Here is a 21,788-nt window from a genome sequence, read left to right on the forward strand (position 1 = left end):
TCCACGTGTTAGGCGTCATATCCAGAGGTTGGCTTTAAAAAATAGACACATGAGTGCTGCCAGCATTGCTGCAGAGGTTGAAGACGTGGGAGGTCAGCCTGTCTGTGCTCAGACCATACGCCGCACACTGCATCAACTCGGTCTGCATGGTCGTCATCCCAGAAGGAAGCTGACGCACAAGAAAGCCAGCAAACAGTTTGCTGAAGACAAGCAGTCCAAGAACATGGATTACTGGAATGCCCTGTGGTCTGACGAGACCAAGATATACTTGTTTGGCTCAGATGGTGTCCAGCATGTGTGGCGGCGCCCTGGTAAGAAGTACCAAGACAACTGTATCTTGCCTACAGTCAAGCATGGTGGTGGTAGCATCATGGTCTTGGGCTGCATGAGTGTTGCTGGCACTGGGGAGCTGCAGTTCATTGAGGGAAACATGAATTCCAACATGTACTGTGACATTCTGAAACAGAGCATGATCCCCTCCCTTTGAAAACTGGGCCTCATGGCAGTTTTCCAACAGGATAACGACCCCAAACACAACCTCCAAGATGACAACTGCCTTGCTGAGAAAGCTGAAGGTAAAGGTGATGGACTAAACCCAATTGAGCACCTGTGGCGCATCCTCAAGTGGAAGGTGGAGGAGTTCAAGGTGTCTAACATCCACCAGCTCCGTGATGTCATCATGAAGGAGTGGAAGAGGATTCCAGTAGCAACCTGTGCAGCTCTGGTGAATTCCATGCCCAGGAGGGTTAAGGCAGTGCTGGATAATAATGGTGGTCACACAAAATATTGACACTTTGGGCACAATTTGGACATGTTCACTGTGGGGTGTACTCACTTATGTTGCAGCTATTTAGACATTAATGGCTGTGTGTTGAGTTATTTTCAGAAGACAGTAAATCTACACTGCTATACAAGTTGTACACTGACTACTCTAAGTTATATCCAAGTTTCATGTCTATAGTGTTGTCCCATGAAAAGATATAATAAAATATTTGCAGAAATGTGAGGGGTGTACTCACTTTTGTGATACACTGTATATATATATATATACAGTGTATCACAAAAGTGAGTACACCCCTCACATTTCTGCAGATATTTAAGTATATCTTTTCATGGGACAACACTGACAAAATGAAAAGTAGTCTGTGTGCAGCTTATATAACAGTGTAAATTTATTCTTCCCTCAAAATAACTCAATATACAGCCATTAATGTCTAAACCACCGGCAACAAAAGTGAGTACACCCCTTAGTGAAAGTTCCTGAAGTGTCAATATTTTGTGTGGCAACCATTATTTCCCAGAACTGCCTTAACTCTCCTGGGCATGGAGTTTACCAGAGCTTCACAGGTTGCCACTGGAATGCTTTTCCACTCCTCCATGACGACATCACGGAGCTGGCGGATATTTGAGACTTTGCGCTCCTCCACCTTCCGCTTGAGGATGCCCCAAAGATGTTCTATTGGGTTTAGGTCTGGAGACATGCTTGGCCAGTCCATCACCTTTACCCTCAGCCTCTTCAATAAAGCAGTGGTCGTCTTAGAGGTGTGTTTGGGGTCATTATCATGCTGGAACACTGCCCTGCGACCCAGTTTCCGGAGGGAGGGGATCATGCTCTGCTTCAGTATTTCACAGTACATATTGGAGTTCATGTGTCCCTCAATGAAATGTAACTCCCCAACACCTGCTGCACTCATGCAGCCCCAGACCATGGCATTCCCACCACCATGCTTGACTGTAGGCATGACACACTTATCTTTGTACTCCTCACCTGATTGCTGCCACACATGCTTGAGACCATCTGAACCAAACAAATTAATCTTGGTCTCATCAGACCATAGGACATGGTTCCAGTAATCCATGACCTTTGTTGACATGTCTTCAGCAAACTGTTTGCGGGCTTTCTTGTGTAGAGACTTCAGAAGAGGCTTCCTTCTGGGGTGACAGCCATGCAGACCAATTTGATGTAGTGTGCGGCGTATGGTCTGAGCACTGACAGGCTGACCCCCCACCTTTTTAATCTCTGCAGCAATGCTGACAGCACTCCTGTGCCTATCTTTCAAAGACAGCAGTTGGATGTGACGCTGAGCACGTGCACTCAGCTTCTTTGGATGACCAACGCGAGGTCTGTTCTGAGTGGACCCTGCTCTTTTAAAACGCTGGATGATCTTGGCCACTGTGCTGCAGCTCAGTTTCAGGGTGTTGGCAATCTTCTTGTAGCCTTGGCCATCTTCATGTAGCGCAACAATTCGTCTTTTAGACTCCTCAGAGAGTTCTTTGCCATGAGGTGCCATGTTGGAACTTTCAGTGACCAGTATAAGAGAGTGTGAGAGCTGTACTACTAAATTGAACACACCTGCTCCCTATGCACACCTGAGACCTAGTAACACTAACAAATCACATGACATTTTGGAGGGAAAATGACAAGCAGTGCTCAATTTGGACATTTAGGGGTGTAGTCTCTTAGGGGTGTACTCACTTTTGTTGCCGGTGGTTTAGACATTAATGGCTGTTTATTGAGGTATTTTGAGGGAAGAATAAATTTACACTGTTTTATAAGCTGCACACAGACTACTTTTCATTGTGTCAAAGTGTCATTTTGTCAGTGTTGTCCCATGAAAAGATATACTTAAAAATCTGCAGAAATGTGAGGGGTGTACTCACTTTTGTGATACACTGTATATACAGTGGGGTCGAAAAGTATTTAGTCAGCCACTGATTGCGCAGGTTCTCCTACTTAGAAAGATGAGAGAGGTCTGTAATTTTCATCATAGGTACACTTCAACTATGAGAGACAAAATGAGAAAAAAAAATCCAGGAAATAACATTGTAGGATTTTTAAAGAATTTATTCGTAAATTATGGTGGAAAATAAGTATTTGGTCAATAACAAACAAGCAAGATTTCTTGCTCTCACAGACCTGTAACTTATTCTTTAAGAAGCTCTTCTGTCCTCCACTCGTTACCTGTATTAATGGCACAGGTTTGACCTCGTTATCTGTATAAAAGACACCTGTCCACAGCCTCAAACAGTCAGACTCCAAACTCAACCATGGCCAAGACCAAAGAGCTGTCGAAGGACACCAGGAAGAAAATTGTAGACATGCACCAGGCTGGGAAGAGTAAATCTACAATAGGCAAGAAGGTTGGTGTGAATAAATCAACTGTATTGTAACAATTGTAAGAAAATGGAAGACATACAAGACCATTGATAATCTCCCTTAGGGTCAAGATCTCATCCCGTGGGGTCAAAATGATCATGAGAACGGTGAGCAAAAATCCCAGAACTACACGGAGGGACCTGATGAATGACCTGCAGAGAGCTGGGACCAAAGTAACAAAGGCTACTATCAGTATACACACTACGCCGAGAGGGACTCAAATCCTGCAGTGCCAGGCGTGTCCCCCTGCTTAAGCCAGTACATGTCCAGGCCCGTCTGAAGTTTGCCAGAGAGCATATGGATGATCCAGAAGAGGATTGGGAGAATATCATGTGGTCAGATGAAACCAAAATGGAACTTTTTGGTAAAAACTCAACTCATCGTGTTTGGAGGAAGAAGAAAAACCCAAGAACACATCATGCTTTGGGGCTGTTTTTCTGCAAAGGGGACAGGAAGACTGATCCGTGTTAAGGGAAGAATGAACGGGGGCCATGTATCGTGAGATTTTAAGCCAAAACCTCCTTCCATCAGTGAGAGCATTGAAGATGGAACGTGGCTGGGTCTTCCAGCATGACAATGATCCCAAACTCACCGCTCGGGCAATGAAGGAGTGGCTCCGTAAAAAGCATTTCAAGGTCCTGGAGTGGCCTAGCCAGTCTCCAGACCTCAACCCCATAGAAAATTTGTGGAGTTCGTGTTGCCCAGCGACAGCCCCAAAACATCACTGCTCTAGAGGAGATCTGCATGTGTGCAAACCTGGTGAAGACTTACAGGAAACGTTTGACCTCTGTCATTGCCAACAAAGGTTATGTTACAAAGTATTGAGTTGAACTTTTGTTATTGACCAAATACTTATTTTCCACCATAATTTACAAATAAATTCTTTAAAAATCCTACAATGTGATTTCCTGGATTTTTTTTTCTCATTTTGTCTCTCATAGTTGAAGTGTACCTATGATGAAAATTACAGACCTCTCTCATCTTTCTAAGTAGGAGAACCTGCACAATCAGTGGCTGACTAAATACTTTTTGGCCCCACTGTATATACACCAATCAGCCATAACATTAAAACCACCTCCTTGTTTCTACACTCACTGTCCAATTTATCAGCTCCACTTACCATATTGAAGCACTTTGTAGTTCTACAATTACTGACTTTAGTCCATCTTTTTCTCTGCATGCTTTGTTAGCTCCCTTTCATGCTGTTCTTCAATGGTCATGACTATTCCAGGACCACCACAGAGCAGGTATCATTTAGGTGGTGGATCATTCTCAGCACTGCAGTGACATACAGTAGATGGACTATAAGTAATTGTAAAACTACAAAGTGCTTTTATTTGATAAGTGGAGCTGAAAATGGAAAGTGTGTGTAGAAACAAGGAGGTGGTTTTAATGTTATGGCTGATCGGTATATACAGTGTATCACAAAAGTGAGTACACCCCTCACATTTCTGCAGATATTTAAGTATATCTTTTCATGGGACAACACTGACAAAATGACACTTTGACACAATGAAAAGTAGTCTGTGTGCAGCTTATATAACAGTGTAAATTTATTCTTCCCTCAAAATAACTCAATATACAGCCATTAATGTCTAAACCACCGGCAACAAAAGTGAGTACACCCCTAAGAGACTACACCCCTAAATGTCCAAATTGAGCACTGCTTGTCATTTTCCCTCCAAAATGTCATGTGACTTGTTAGTGTTACTAGGTCTCAGGTGTGCACAGGGAGCAGTTGTGTTCAATTTAGTAGTACAGCTCTCACACTCTCTCATACTGGTCACTGAAAGTTCCAACATGGCACCTCATGGCAAAGAACTCTCTGAGGATCTTAAAAGACGAATTGTTGCGCTACATGAAGATGGCCAAGGCTACAAGAAGATTGCCAACACCATGAAACTGAGCTGCAGCACAGTGGCCAAGATCATCCAGCGTTTTAAAAGAGCAGGGTCCACTCAGAACAGACCTCGCGTTGGTCGTCCAAAGAAGCTGAGTGCACATGCTCAGCGTCACATCCAACTGCTGTCTTTGAAAGATAGGCGCAGGAGTGCTGTCAGCATTGCTGCAGAGATTGAAAAGGTGGGGGGTCAGCCTGTCAGTGCTCAGACCATACGCCGCACACTACATCAAATTGGTCTGCATGGCTGTCACCCCAGAAGGAAGCCTCTTCTGAAGTCTCTACACAAGAAAGCCCGCAAACAGTTTGCTGAAGACATGTCAACAAAGGACATGGATTACTGGAACCATGTCCTATGGTCTGATGAGACCAAGATTAATTTGTTTGGTTCAGATGGTCTCAAGCATGTGTGACGGCAATCAGGTGAGGAGTACAAAGATAAGTGTGTCATGCCTACAGTCAAGCATGGTGGTGGGAATGCCATGGTCTGGGGCTGCATGAGTGCAGCAGGTGTTGGGGAGTTACATTTCATTGAGGGACACATGAACTCCAATATGTACTGTGAAATACTGAAGCAGAGCATGATCCCCTCCCTCCGGAAACTGGGTCGCAGGGCAGTGTTCCAGCATGATAATGACCCCAAACACACCTCTAAGACGACCACTGCTTTATTGAAGAGGCTGAGGGTAAAGGTGATGGACTGGCCAAGCATGTCTCCAGACCTAAACCCAATAAAACATCTTTGGGGCATCCTCAAGCGGAAGGTGGAGGAGCGCAAAGTCTCGAATATCCGCCAGCTCCGTGATGTCGTCATGGAGGAGTGGAAAAGCATTCCAGTGGCAACCTGTGAAGCTCTGGTAAACTCCATGCCCAGGAGAGTTAAGGCAGTTCTGGGAAATAATGGTGGCCACACAAAATATTGACACTTTAGGAACTTTCACTAAGGGGTGTACTCACTTTTGTTGCCGGTGGTTTAGACATTAATGGCTGTATATTGAGTTATTTTGAGGGAAGAATAAATTTACACTGTTATATAAGCTGCACACAGACTACTTTTCATTGTGTCAAAGTGTCATTTTGTCAGTGTTGTCCCATGAAAAGATATACTTAAATATCTGCAGAAATGTGAGGGGTGTACTCACTTTTGTGATACACTGTATATACACACATACACACATATGGGCTGTCCAGTTCAGTTGTACGTAGTTATTTTAAATTTACCAAAGAGGATAGTAAAGCATCAATTAATAACTGTAATTATGTCTAGTGATGATTTCTCACGCTCTTTGAAAATACTTTAAAATACCCGATATTTCGCAATATGAAGCAGCAGCAGCTTGAGTAATTTGTAACTGGAAAAGACCCCTGTTATTGCTACAGTATAAACACAATGTTGCTGTGTTAAAGCAGTGCAAATTGCCACAGTGACACAAATTTACGTGGCACAAACAGCCCAATAAAAATTGTTTGATTAAAAATTTTAATCTTGATTTTTTTTTTTTATCGCGATTCTAATTTTAACGCATTAATCGTGTTAATGTGATTAACAACAGGCCTAATATATACAGTGTATCACAAAAGTGAGTACACCCCTCACATTTCTGCAGATATTTAAGTATATCTTTTCATGGGACAACACTGACAAAATGACACTTTGACACAATGAAAAGTAGTCTGTGTGCAGCTTTTATAACAGTGTAAATTTATTCTTCCCTCAAAATAACTCAATATACAGCCATTAATGTCTAAACCACCGGCAACAAAAGTGAGTACACCCCTAAGAGACTACACCCCTAAATGTCCAAATTGAGCACTGCTTGTCATTTTTCCTCCAAAATGTCATGTGATTTGTTAGTGTTACTAGGTCTCAGGTGTGCATAGGGAGCAGGTGTGTTCAATTTAGTAGTACAGCTCTCACACTCTCTCATACTGGTCACTGAAAGTTCCAACATGGCACCTCATGGCAAAGAACTCTCTGAGGATCTTAAAAGACGAATTGTTGCGCTACATGAAGATGGCCAAGGCTACAAGAAGATTGCCAACACCCTGAAACTGAGCTGCAGCACAGTGGCCAAGATCATCCAGCGTTTTAAAAGAGCAGGGTCCACTCAGAACAGACCTCGCGTTGGTCGTCCAAAGAAGCTGAGTGCACGTGCTCAGCGTCACATCCAACTGCTGTCTTTGAAAGATAGGCGCAGGAGTGCTGTCAGCATTGCTGCAGAGATTGAAAAGGTGGGGGGTCAGCCTGTCAGTGCTCAGACCATACGCCACACACTACATCAAATTGGTCTGCATGGCTGTCACCCCAGAAGGAAGCCTCTCCTGAGGTCTCTACACAAGAAAGCCCGCAAACAGTTTGCTGAAGACATGTCAACAAAGGACATGGATTACTGGAACCATGTCCTATGGTCTGATGAGACCAAGATTAATTTGTTTGGTTCAGATGGTCTCAAGCATGTGTGGCGGCAATCAGGTGAGGAGTACAAAGATAAGTGTGTCATGCCTACAGTCAAGCATGGTGGTGGGAATGCCATGGTCTGGGGCTGCATGAGTGCAGCAGGTGTTGGGGAGTTACATTTCATTGAGGGACACATGAACTCCAATATGTACTGTGAAATACTGAAGCAGAGCATGATCCCCTGCCTCCGGAAACTGGGTCGCAGGGCAGTGTTCCAGCATGATAATGACCCCAAACACACCTCTAAGACGACCACTGCTTTATTGAAGAGGCTGAGGGTAAAGGTGATGGACTGGCCAAGCATGTCTCCAGACCTAAACCCAATAAAACATCTTTGGGGCATCCTCAAGCGGAAGGTGGAGGAGCGCAAAGTCTCGAATATCCGCCAGCTCCGTGATGTCGTCATGGAGGAGTGGAAAAGCATTCCAGTGGCAACCTGTGAAGCTCTGGTAAACTCCATGCCCAGGAGAGTTAAGGCAGTTCTGGGAAATAATGGTGGCCACACAAAATATTGACACTTTAGGAACTTTCACTAAGGGGTGTACTCACTTTTGTTGCCGGTGGTTTAGACATTAATGGCTGTATATTGAGTTATTTTGAGGGAAGAATAAATTTACACTGTTATATAAGCTGCACACAGACTACTTTTCATTGTGTCAAAGTGTCATTTTGTCAGTGTTGTCCCATGAAAAGATATACTTAAATATCTGCAGAAATGTGAGGGGTGTACTCACTTTTGTGATATTGTCGTGTTTTTACTTTCGCTATCGCAGCACTTTACCAGTGTTAATTTTGACAGCAAATTTTGCTTTAGTTTTAGTCATAGTCTTTTGACTCAAATGTAATTTAGTTTTAGTCATAATTTAGTCATCTGAATTGTTTTAGTTTTAGTCTAGTTTAGGTCGACTAATTATCACAAGAATATAGTCGACTAAATCTACAGTCGATTCAGTCGACTAAAATACATATTTGTTTGTTTGTTTATTAGCATTTTAACGTCATGTTTTTACACATTGGTTACATTCATGACAGGAATGGTAGTTATTCATTTACACAAGTTTATTCGATTCTCAAGATTATATCGAACACAGTCATGGACAAATTTAGTATCTTCAATTCACCTCACTTGCACGTCTTTGGACTGTGGGAGGAAACCGGAGCACCCGGAGGAAACTCACGCTGACACGGGGAGAACATGCAAACTCCACACAGAAAGGAACCGGACCGCCCCACCTGGGGTTCGAACCCAGGACCTTCTTGCTGTGAGGCGACAGTGCTACCCACTTGGCCACCGTGCCGCCCTAAAATAAATATAAAGGGTGTAAAATGTAAATGCTTTTTCATCAGTTCCCTTAAATTATTTAAGTCATTACATACACTTACACAAAATGAAACATTTTTAACCAGTTATGAAATTTAAAATTTAACTTATTTCAAACAACATCTTTATTTACCTGAGCTTGCTTATTGAGCATAACAATAACGAAAGATTCATTTCGTCTTAGTTTTTATCATTTTATGTAGTTTTTATTTAGTTATCGTCTCGTTTTCGTCATGAAAAAAAGGTTCGTTCACGAAAACTATGACGAAAATCATTCGTCAACGAAATTAACACTGCTGCAGAGGGTCGGCTCACCTAGCCGCTGTCCGGTGGGGATGCATGGGTCTTTTGCTATGCGGTGGTTGATGTGTGGGAATAAAGGCACACGACAGGGTAGAGTCACTTTAACTGTTTAGTCAGGACTTCAATGAGCGTTACAGCACTTTAGACTGCCGAGCTCCAGCTCCAGCACCCGAACTTCAATGCTGGGACCATAATGCGAGTCTCATTTACAAAACTAACAGCAGAACATCCGAACACACATGTATAAACCTGGTGCTGCATTCTGATTGGCTGAGCTGAATGTCACTCACATACTAGCTCTAACGTTCACGTTGCTTAACTGAAACTACCAATCAGAATTACAGCAGCTCGTTAGAGTTTATCTGGCCAATCAACAGTCAGAAATATGAATAACGTGTAAATGATTTACAAAATCATTGGTTTGTAAGCTTTCCCATTCTTATTAACCAAAATAACTAACAAAATAAATAAAAAATAAAACAGCCAATCCGGGGCCCTCAATTATTTGGGGCCCCTGGACTGAAGCCCAGGTAAGCCCGTGCATTAAATCGACCCTGCCCACATCGTTAACTGTGTTAAAGCGTTTATACCAGTGGTGTCCAAACTTTTTTCGAGGAGGGCCAGATTTGATAATGTGAAAGTGCCTGAGGGCAAGCAGTCCCTGATGACATTATTTTAAACAATAAAATATGCATGGCTACCTGTGGAGTATTTCCTGGCATACAGAACCAGAAAACAAAAGAAAAAAAAAGAAATTCATATTAAACAATACTTGACATTTTGCTTAAGTTTTCTGGCTAACTCAGAAATCATGCTTTTCAAAATATTTTGATCTAATATTAGGCATCAATAAAGCATCAAAACACAGATATGATTATTTCATAGATCTATTAAAAAAACCTTTTAATACTGTAATGTGCAGGAACAAGACGGGGAAATACTGTTCTAAATTACCATTTAAAAACACCTATAAATACCTGAAACAGTCAAGTTACCAGACATTATAAGTTATTGACTGTAGCTATAAAAAAATAGTGTTAATTAATACAGTCCATGTAAACGCTTAGTCCATATAAATATCAGATACAAAAGTGTTTTTAAAAAACTACAAACATCGCAAATATAAATCATGTATATAACCATGTGATTGAATAACCTGAATAAACTGTAGAGATGAAACATCACACGGAGTTTTACTTCTTACCGGAGGGGGAGAAGGCGGAGATAAGTTTTGATGGACAGGTCTAGCAGCCAATGGAGATACTCGTTACAAAGATTGCGTGATTTCATTCATCTTTTCATCAACACGTAAAAAAAGTGAAAACCGCTAAAAGTAGTTTTTCATCGGACAGCGACGATAATTGATTACTTTTTCTGTTTGAACAATTTAAGTCAAAAGATGCGGGCCGTATAAAACCCGATCGCGGACCTGCCTGCTTTATACAGTCCATTGTGATCCATTTAACAGCAGTGTTTGTAAAGTTCTGTGTACAGTTCATGCGCTTTACATCCTAATTCATTTGAAATTTGATTTTAATCGTGATTAACGCGATTAACGAAAGCCCTAATTATAATAATAACATTAATAATAATAAAAGGTGTAAATAGTAACTATACAACTGTAACTATACAACTGTAACTATAACTATACTTACATCGATCAGCCACTACATTAAAACCACCTCCTTGTTTCTACACACATTGTCCATTTTATCGGTTTTACTGACCATATAGAAGCACTTTGTAGTTCTACAATTACTGACTGTAGTCCATCTGTTTCTCTGCATGCTTTGTTACCCCCCTTTGGTATAAGTGGATCAGACACAGCAAATTTCAGTTTTTAAATACAAAGGTTTTTAAATAGTGTTCACTCAATGTCCACTCTATTAGACACTCCTACCTAGTTGGCTCACCTTGTAAATGTAAAGTCTGAAATGGTCGCTCATCTATTGCTGCTCTTTGAGTTGGTCATCTTCTAGACCTTCATAAGTGGTTATTGGACGCTGCAGGAGCGCTGTTGGCTGGATATTTTTGGTTGGTGGACTGTTCTCAGTCCAGCAGTGACAGCGAGGTATTTAAAAACTCTGTACCAGCTGTACCACTCATACCAGCACAACACACACTAACACGCCACCCAAATAATACCTACTCTGTAGTGGTCCTGACCATTGAAGAACAGCATGAAAGGGGGCTAACAAAGCATACAAAGAAATAAATGGTCTACAGTCAGTAATTGTAGAACTACAAAGTGCTTCTATATGGTAAGTGGAGCTGATAAAATAAAATTCCGGGGGCCAGGGTGCCTGACATCAGAGCAAATCTAAAAGTGCTGGCTAATGCTAATCGTAAATTTTCGAAGATTGTTATCCATGTCGGCACTAATGATGTTCGTTTACGGCAGTCTGAGGTTACTAAGAATAATGTTAAAGAGGTGTGTGTTAGCAGTGCTCTGGCCCCTTACCGATTCGACCCAGTGGCGAAACCTACAGCAGGTTATTGTCGCTGAACCGCTGGATGTCTAAATGGTGCTCAGAAAACTGCATTGATTTTGTAGATAATTGGTCCACTTTTGAGGGAAGGCCTGGTCTTTTGAAGCGGGATGGTGTCCACCCCTCGCGTTAGTGTAGCGGCAGATAGAGGTAAATGACTACCCAGAGCCAAGACCAGGCAGGAGACAAACAGGCCTAACCAACTGTCTGCGAGTCGCAATCGGACGTCACCCGGAATCCTTAGGTCACAAACCATTGAGACTGTGTCTGTTTACCGTGGCAGGTGTAAGCCAAAACAAAATAAAAAAGTATGTCATAATAACTTAATTAAAATTAATCTAAATGAGCAGCATGAAAACACTAGTGAGGCTAAACTAAAGTTAGGACTTCTAAATATCAGGTCACTTGCCTGTAAAACAGTAATTGTAAATGAACTGATCACAGATAACTGTCTTAGTGCGCTTAGTTTAACTGAGACCTGGGCTAGACCTGATGAGTATCTAGGTTTAAATGAAGCAACTCCTCCGGGTTACAGTTATGAACATAAGCCACGTCTTAGCGGTCGTGGTGGAGGAATAGCCACAATTTATGACAAAGACATAGGTCTTACTGTAAAATCATCTCCCATAACAAAATCGTTTGAAGTTCTTATCTCTGACATAGCCAATACATGTTCATCTGATAAAATGTTTAAGCTGGTTACTGTTTATCGACCCCCTGGTCCTTACTCAGAGTTTCTTCACGAATTTGCCGATTTTCTTTCTAAATTAGTCTTATCAACTAAAAAAGCTTTAATTGTTGGTGACTTTAATATTCATTATGAGGATAAGTGTAATCAACTCAAAATTGCGTTTGACTCTATTTTAGAATCTTTAGGCATTACCCAAAATGTAACGGGATCCACTCACTGCTGTAAACATACCTTAGATTTAATACTTATGGTATGAACCTAGACAACCTGGTAATTGTGCCACAGAATGATTTAATTTCTGATCACTCCCTACTAATATATGAAGTGTCCCTATCCAATAATATACAGCAACCACATCATTTTAAATGTAAGCGCACTATTATATCTGCAACTGCAGCAGCGTTCATAAACTGCCTACCAGAATTACCAAATATATCAGCATCAGAACCTAAAGAACTAGATCAGGCAACTCAACACCTAGAGACAACCTTAGATAACGTAGCCCCACTCAAAACTAAACTGATTAGGGAGAAAAAGCTTGCTCCATGGTACAATGACCACACATGCGCACTTAAACAAGCAGCACGAACATTAGAACGCAAGTGGCGGCACACTATACTGGAAGTGTATAAGATAGCTTGGAAAGATGCTCTAACTGAATATAAACATGCCCTTATTAAAGCTAAATCCTTATATTATTCGTCCCTAATAGAGAAAAATAAGAACAATCCTAGATTCCTTTTTGAGACAGTGTCCAAATTAACTAAAAACGTCAATGAAACTGAATCTAATATACCACCCGACTGTACCAGCGATGATTTTTTAAAATTCTTTAATGATAAGATAGAAAAAATACGACTTCAGAGTCAGTGTGTGTCACTTGCCAATGTTAAGTATAAACTCACTCTGAGCAGCATTGGTGATAATAGTGATGATAATGGTAACAAGGTAATCCAACTAAATTCCTTTAATCCAATCTCTCAAAATAAACTAACTGCATTGATTAAATGATCAAAGTCATCATCGTGTATACTCGATCCTGTTCCAACTCATTTACTTAAAGATTTACTCCCAGCTATTGTAGAGCCCCTGCTTACATTAATCAATGCATCCTTTAGCCTCGGGTATGTACCTAAATTGTTTAAAAGTGCTGTAAACCCCCTTGGTAGTCCAGCCTATTTTTGTGCATTTTTCGCCTGAAAGACATACCTAGTTTCTAAGGCTTCTCATTCAGAAAGTTTATAAGATAACACAAAAATTATACTTCAGTGTTATAGAAAACCCTTTAAAGTATCAGAAAAACACAGCCAAATGCCATGATGTTATGTTACAATGATCAAATGATGACAAAACCCCCCCAAAATGTAGGCGCTTTTTACATTTTTTTTTTTAATCCAAAGTTTCAGTGAGTATAAGTAGGACTGCAGGTCTGCAGACCACCTACACAACACTATAGAGTTGTAGCCAAAGGGGTTTTCTGTGACCAGCCCAAATCTTAGGCCTATAACTCATTCTGATCTCGAGTTATTGCACCTGGAGTGGCATCACACTCCACTGCTCTCCGATTCTCTCCAAAGCTTTCTAACTCAGAATAAACAGATTATACTGCAGATAAAATGTGTAAAATGCATTATTTATACTTTATAAAGTCATTATTTATAACATTTGAGTGTTTTTTGGAGTGATGAACTCTCTCACAGGCAGCCAGTCCCCCCTCCCTTCCCCTAGCGCGCACACACACATATAAACTGATACATTTGTAACATGATACATGCAGCCGGTTGAACTGTTCACAAACTGAGTCGTTTAAATTGAATCACCCTGTATTATCAGCCCTAAGAGCAAAGAATGACTCACTTATTGACTCAGTAGCTCACATTCCAGCGTGCGTAATCTGTATCCATGGTGACGGCTGGTGAAGTACAGCTGTTTAGACTAATCCGAGAGGCTAAATGCAAAAAGATGGGCGGGATATAAGCTGGTCCTCCAATCAAAAGCAAAATATGCTAATATTTTTGCATTTCTCCAATGAAAAACAAGTATTTTGTGGTGTGATGAATACTGTCTCTACATTGGTTGTAAAGGTATTACGCAACCTAACAGCCAAACTCTGAGCAGTGTCAGTTAGAAGGAGGTACTGTGAGTGCTTTCTCATTAAAATACGAGCCGATATTCGCGTGATATTGACTTATAAAGTTATAAAACATGCTTGCCACAATCCAAAATGGCCGCCGGTGTTTGTAAACATTTACAAAAAGTGGATTTTATCTCGAATGGAAGGACTAATGAACATAAATTTGGACTCAGATTGAAGATAAAAGATCCAGGTATGTGCTGGTTTAGCTCTCATGCTTTTGTTTCATATAAATTTATCGCGGTGGTGTTGTTTACCGAGTGCTTTGATGCATTGCATGCTATGCATTGATGGCAGAGCTTTATCAGATATGAAACTTTTCCGGGATATTTTGGATGCTGATGTATTTGAAGTAAAACAAACAGCAGAAATGTGATGGTGAGATTGTACTGGCTTGTTTGGTATAAATGCTGTCGGTTTTAATGTAAGTACTGCAGTATAATATTACAAAATATAAACGCTGTACTACTGGCAGAAATTTATCAGACCTACAATTATTTTGTGTTTTTAAAAGAACTTATAAACAAAATAAGCTCAATGTTTACGTTGCTAAAAAGTAGAGATTTTAAGCTATCAAAAGGTACCTTGTTTAGCAGCGATGATAATTTGACGGTGTAACAGTATACAGAGAAACACAATAATATAAATTCCTAGCCCATCGACGGGCTAAGGACCACCAAGGGGTTTTAAACCCCTGATTAAAAAACCTAATCTACATGTTTTATCTAGTTATTGGCCAATTTCAAACCTTCCTTTTGTCTCTAAGATACTAGAAAAAGTAGTTTCCAAACAGTTATGTTCTTATTTGAATGAAAATTGTATTCATGAAAAATTTCAGTCTGGATTTAGACCCAACCATAGTACTGAAACCGCATTAATTACAGTAGTTAATGAGTTGTTAATGTCTTCTGATAATGGATGTGTCTCTTTTCTTGTTCTATTAGATCTTAGTGCAGCGTTTACGGTCGATCATAACATTTTACTGGATAGGTTAGAAAATACAGTAGGTGTTAAAAGACTCGCACTCTCTTGGTTCAAATCATATTTGGCTGACCGCTCTCAATTTGTTTATGTAAAATAATGTAATAAATGCTCGGAAACTACAAAAGTAAAGTGTTGTGTTCCACAGGGGTCGGTACTGGGACCGCTATTATTTACACTCTATATGCTTCCACTAGGAGAAATTATTTATAAACATGGCATAAATTTTCACTGCTATGCAGATGACACACAGCTGTATATATCAGCCAAACCAAATGATACTGACACAATCAGTAAGATTGAAGATTGTGTAAACGACATAAAAAACTGGATGTCGTGTAATTTTCTTTTACTTAATTCAGATAAAACAGAGGATGTACTTGTTGGCTCTAAAGCTGCAAGAGACAAGTTGTCTAACCTGGTGCTAAACCTAAACACTTTCTCTGTTACTCCCAGCACAGATGTAAAAAACTTGGGTGTCACACTAGATTCAGATCTTTCCTTTGATACACACGTCAATAATATTACTAGAGTTGCTTTCTATCATTTGCATAATATTTCTATTATGCAATATTTCTATAATATCTGTTAATGATGCCGAAAAACTGATCCATGCGTTTATAACTTCTCAGTTAGATTACTGTAACGCTCTTCTAACTGGATGCTCCGGTAGATCCATACACAAACTCCAGTTAGTTCAAAATGCAGCAGCTCGAGTGCTAACTAGAACTAGAAAATTTGATCATATTAGTCCTGTTCTATCATCTCTACACTGGCTGCCAGTTAAATTCCGCATTGATTACAAAATACTTTTACTAACCTATAAAGCGCTACATGGTCTGGCTCCACAGTATCTGAGTGAACTTATTAATCACTACAACCCAGCGCGTCTACTTCGCTCACAAGATGCAGTGTTACACAGCAAAAAGTCCAGTGTTGAATTAACTCCCACGGAGTTAATTTTAACACTTCTTCAGGGTTTATATAGCTCCACACTCTTAAGAGTTAAATCAACACTTTCAAAATAGTTAAATGTTTAACACCTTGTCAGAGTTCCTGTTTTAACTCATAAAACAAAGTTAAAGTAATTAAGGGAGTACAAACTTTGGCTGAACTTGGACAGTGGTAGCCTAGTGGGTAGAGCTTTGGGCTATCAACCGGAAGATTGGTGGTTCAAATCCAGGCTCTGCTATGCAACCACTGTTGGGTTCTATCTAAAAAAAAAAAGCCACTGCTCTGAGTTATATTTTACCATTTCAGTAGTGTTCATTTAACTCCCTAAATTATTCTTCTAATAATAAGCAGAATTAATTCCAATACACCAAATAATTTTCAAAAATAACATTTAATTTTCCTGGTGGTGGCGGCGGTTGAAGATGCAAAAGATGCAAGAAAGCAACAACAGGCCATTTGTTAGTCATAGGCTGAAGACAAAGTCACAATCAAATAATGGAAAATTCATCAAATTTAATACTTTTACAGAGAGGTGTTGAGTTTTGAAACGTCTATCTATTGGTCATATTTTCCCTTAAATCAGATAAACTTTGAAACAGAGAATAAACAAACTTAATCTTAAACTCTACAATAATGAATGCATAAATTAATGCAAAAAAAGACTGCAATTATTAGATTAGATTCAACTTTATTGTCTTTGTGCAGAGTACAAGTACAGAGCCAACGAAACACAGTAGCATCTAACCAGAAGATAGAGATTATTTACATATAATACAGTTAAAGTGCAGTAGTGACCAGATAAGTAACAATGAAGAGACATATATTAAGAACAGTAAACAGACAATGATTGTCCAGTCTATAAACTATGAAAGGTGAAAATTATAGCAAATGCATTAAAACACGCAAAACACACATGTCGACTCAAGATCACTTCCTGGTGAACTTTCTGCAACACGTGACGCAGCTCTGGTGTTGAAGTGAGCCTCTTGGCCTCTTTTATGATATTCGGCTTGAAGAACGCATTCCGTCTCGTCATCAAAACAGGAGTTTAAACTACTAGTTGTTCTACTACATTAAATGCTTAATTTCAACCCAGTATAAACATCATTCCAAACTTACCAATCCTTTTGTATTCAGAAATCTTGGGAAGGTGGAAAGGATATCAGCACATCTGCCTGGATCATTAAGTTTCTGGCGGTGCTGAAAAATCTCCCTCATCATCTTCTCAGATTTTCATTTAATCTGAAAAGAGATTAAATATGTAATTTAAATTTATGCAATTGTCATGCAGTTATTTGGCACAAATAAAAAGAATATGGAACACACATACCCATGATTATCAATCATATGAGCCACCAATATGTTAACCATTTGCCCAGAATAATCATTGAAAAAAGAACACAAAACAACCACAGTACACAGTTCCCCATCAGGCAGGGAGAAAACAAGTCATTTAGCTTGCTAACCTAGCTGACTAGACGGCTAAACACGCAAACAAAAAATCACACAGGACCAAAAGCAGCTGATGTAACTTAAGTGGCAGCAATCAGCTGCAGTCAGTTTGTGCAGCGTACTTACAACAGAAACTTTCTCACTCTCACACACACATCCTTCAGTACAGCTATGTTTTAGACTGACAATATCATCATCAATGTATACATTAAGACTGAATTAATTACACTTACCGCGTAAACTTGAGAGGAGGAAAATAGCACCGTCGTCTCCTTGTCTCCAACCGAGTAAAATGCATGGGCAGAGTTTAATTAAATCTAAATGCATGGGCGGAGTTTAAGTTAATCTAAGTTAGGTTAACACCGATCCAATCAACTCTGCCAAATAACTCCAACACTGAACACAATTTAAATCCGAATGTGTTAAAATGACACTTTGAGAGTGAAAATCAACTCTGAAATGTTTAACTCTGAAATTTCAACACTCCAGTTTTTGCTGTGTACTTATAGTTCCTAGAATTAAAAAGACCACAGCTGGTGGAAAAGCATTTTCTTACAAAGCTCCACTCTGTTCGGGATTCGGACACAGTCTCAATGTTTAAGTCTAAACTGAAAAGATTTATTTTCTCAGGCTTTTGATTAGTATAGACAAAAGCGCAGAGCTTGGGGGTTCTTGGTCATAGCAACTTGTGGTGATTAGGGATGTTGGGTTGCTGTCGTTCTGCCTCTCTTGTCCGATCACTCAGGTTTGGGTAGGGGAGGTGGGCGCTGATGTCCTATGAAAGCCTTCATGACCTTGTTACTTGCTCGCTCTCCCTTTTAGTTATGCTGTAATAATTAGGGCTGCTGGAGTCTAAAGCTACTCTCTTGTAAAACTGTTTTACTCAACTAGCATTGTACATTATTTAACTACATTCTCTGTTGTTTTACCCCGAGGGAATTCTGATGGAAACCTGTTTACCCGCCAAGGTTAAGGATTGAAGTCGAGACTGCTGTGACAATGATGCTGCTCCTGCTGGATGTGACGGGTCTGGCTTAATTGGTCTGGAATGACAAAAACTCACTACAGACTTGAAGACTAGACCGAATAACAACTCTATTATGATTATTTATTTATTTATTTATTGCCAGTTATAACTTTTAGTTCATTTAATTCTGTGTTTGTATGATTTGTGTAAATCCTACTTATTTAAAGTATCCTCCAGGCCACCCAAGAAGGATGGGCCCTGCTGAGTCTGGTTCCTCTCAAGGTTTCTTCCTGTAATTTTCAGGGAGTTTTTCCTTGCCACAGTTGCCCACGGCTTGCTCAACAGGGGGTTTTGTATCTGTTGGTCCTGGATTTTCTAAAGTTGCTTTGAGACAATGTCTATTGTAAAAAGCGCTATATAAATAAAGCTGACTTGACTTGAAATGCATGCTTGGTTCCATCGCGTGTCACACACAGAGTTGGATAGCGCATAGTGAATCGGATGTCCCTTTCAATCAGCTGTTCACAGACCTTGTTAAAGCTGCACCGCTTTTCTTTAACAGTAGAGGAGAAGTCTTGCTGAATGAACACTTTTTGTCCCTCATGTGTCAGCTGCCGTTTACCCTTCAGTGCATCTAGAATCCAAAACTTATCCATGGAGTTGTGCAACTAATGAGAATGGCCTCGGGCGATTGCAGTTTGGCGCCCCCAAACTTCTTTGTGCACGGTAAATTTTAATACGGCCATGTTTCTTTTGTAGACCCAAGGCATTGGGGAGCCAAGTTTCAAAAAAGTCGACAAGTTGCCTACCTTCTGTTCCTTCTCGTAGCCCAACCACTCTAATATTGTCCCGTCTAGACCTGTTCTCAAATTTTCCAACTTTCCACCATTTCTCCGCACCAGCCAGCTCGTCCTCCATCCCCGACACCCGCCGTTCCGCTTCATCTAATCTCTTAGTGTGGGGTTCTGGCCGCCACTGCTTCCATTGTTTCTGTGAATTTTGCATACACTTTGTAACTTCACGGTTCCACTGAGTTGAATATCCGCAATCGCATGGGCCGCCATCTTGTGAATCTGAATAACCTTGCTTAGCGCTCCTTTCTGTTGAAGACATGGTTTTTCTCTCTCCAAAAAGTCAAGTCTAATTTTAAAGTATGTTATAATAGTGTGAAATGGATTATCGATTGCAAAAAAATGTAGGTCGTTGGGCTCGGGAGCTCGGCACTTAACACATCCTCTCAGCCACAAGCCGTCATCACGCCCCCGATTGGTGTGTTTTGGGTTTGTCTGTATTCTGTGGATCAATGCCCAAAAACGAACAATGAGGTGGCAGTCCTGGAGCTTGAAGAAACTTGTGGAATATGCCGTTGAGATCCAGCTGTTTCTTTTTTTTGTGCAATGCATTGCTAAAGATTTTTTTCTAGAATTTTTGCATTTGGGACGTTTGGGATCTTATTTCTGCAATACAATTTTTGTATTGTTGACCATTTTGGCATGTTGGGACTTTGGAGAAACTGGGGAGGGGGAAATACATGCGATGTTTAAAAAAGAAAAATACTAGTTATATTGTAGGAATTATGTATTTTTGTCAAACGTTTTCTGATATATATTGTAATTGTTCGGCATGGTAAAAGGGCTGTTTAATTTGGGTTTTTTGTTGGTGTATGGGTAAGAGTAGGTTTGTCAAACTGCAGTGTATTTCTCAAGCAATAGAACTGAAAAATGTCAAGGTGATTGTTACACAGGAAAGACCCTCAGAGAAGTGGATGCCCAAAAACTTCCACCTCGTCACTGTTAATAAGGACAGGAGAGTGTGTGCAGCTCTTGGTTTTTCAAAAGTCCAGATGAGCTCTTTGGTCTTCTCAGTGTCCAGGTGAAGGTTGTTGGAGAAACACCACGCCAACAGGTGCTGGGTCTTCTCCTTGTAGGCCGATTAGTTGTTGTCATTGATGCGGCCAACCACTGTAGTGTCGTCTGCAAACTTGATGAGGATGTTGGATTTATGCAGCGGCACACAGTCATGGGTGAACAGGAAGACAAGCAATGGACACCAAGCCCTGTGGAACACCAGTGCTCAGAGTCAGGCTAGAGGACACCTGACTACCCAACCTTACAGACTGGGGTCTGTTTGTTAGAAAGTTCAAGACCCAGTTACACATGGGGGTGCTGATTCACAGGTCACTGAGCTTGGTAACCAGTTTGATGGGGATAACTGTATTGAAGGCGGAGCTGAAGTCAATAAACAGCATCCAAATGTAGATGTCATTATTTTCCAGATGGGTGAGGGCGGAGGGAAGGGCATTGGAAATGGCATCCTCTGTCAATCTGTTTGAATGGTAAGCAAACTGGTAAGGATCCAATGCTGGTGGAAGCGCCGCTTTAAGGTAACAGAGAACCAGTTTCACAAAGCACTTAATCGCACACTGCAAGCCTGGACTTTATATCTAATCAAACATTTTTAGTACAACATACATAAATTATTTAAGTTTTTTTGCTCTACTATAAAATGCAGAGTACATTGTACTCATTTGAGTACACATTTAAATGTGCTAAAAGATTTAAGTTTACTAAACAAAAAAAATTACTTTTCTATCAGATTAACTTAAGTTAAGTTAAGGTAATTAAACAGAAAAACGCCCACCATTTACGTGTAAGTCCGCCTTTCTTCAGCTTGCTGTTGGTGAATCAGGCAAAAATGATTTTCTTGTGTTCGGATAGCCATTTGTTTTAACTTTTGTAACCTGTTGTTGCAAATTACTTTATTATTTTTCATTTTAGGTTTTTTACAAAAGTAAACTTGACTTTCTCAAATGTCTTTTGTGAAGTGGAACCTTTGTTAAACTAAGTGGACAAACATTTTCTTCCTCATTATGCTATTTTTGAGTAGCATGTACACCAGTCTGATGGGGCTTTTTCATCTTCCAATACGGCCTCTTATGAAATGCCTTCTACACAATAACCCATATATGAGATTATGTTCTA

At 40.3% G+C, this 21,788-nt stretch overlaps 1 protein-coding gene and 1 long non-coding RNA gene across 3 annotated transcripts in view; one reads left to right on the forward strand and one right to left on the reverse strand.

Annotated features, from left to right (window-relative positions):
• tsnax (translin-associated factor X) overlaps positions 1 to 21,788 on the reverse strand; it is a 120,634-nt gene that overhangs the window by 41,030 nt on the left and 57,816 nt on the right. The window lies entirely within an intron of this gene.
• On the forward strand, positions 14,569 to 19,250 carry LOC134314973 (uncharacterized). Its single transcript, XR_010012441.1, has 2 exons — positions 14,569 to 14,646; positions 18,776 to 19,250. It is a non-coding gene; the product is annotated as an uncharacterized LOC134314973 (long non-coding RNA).

This window comes from Trichomycterus rosablanca, chromosome 5 (assembly GCF_030014385.1).
Source record: "Trichomycterus rosablanca isolate fTriRos1 chromosome 5, fTriRos1.hap1, whole genome shotgun sequence".
Classification (NCBI taxonomy): Eukaryota; Metazoa; Chordata; class Actinopteri; order Siluriformes; family Trichomycteridae; genus Trichomycterus; species Trichomycterus rosablanca.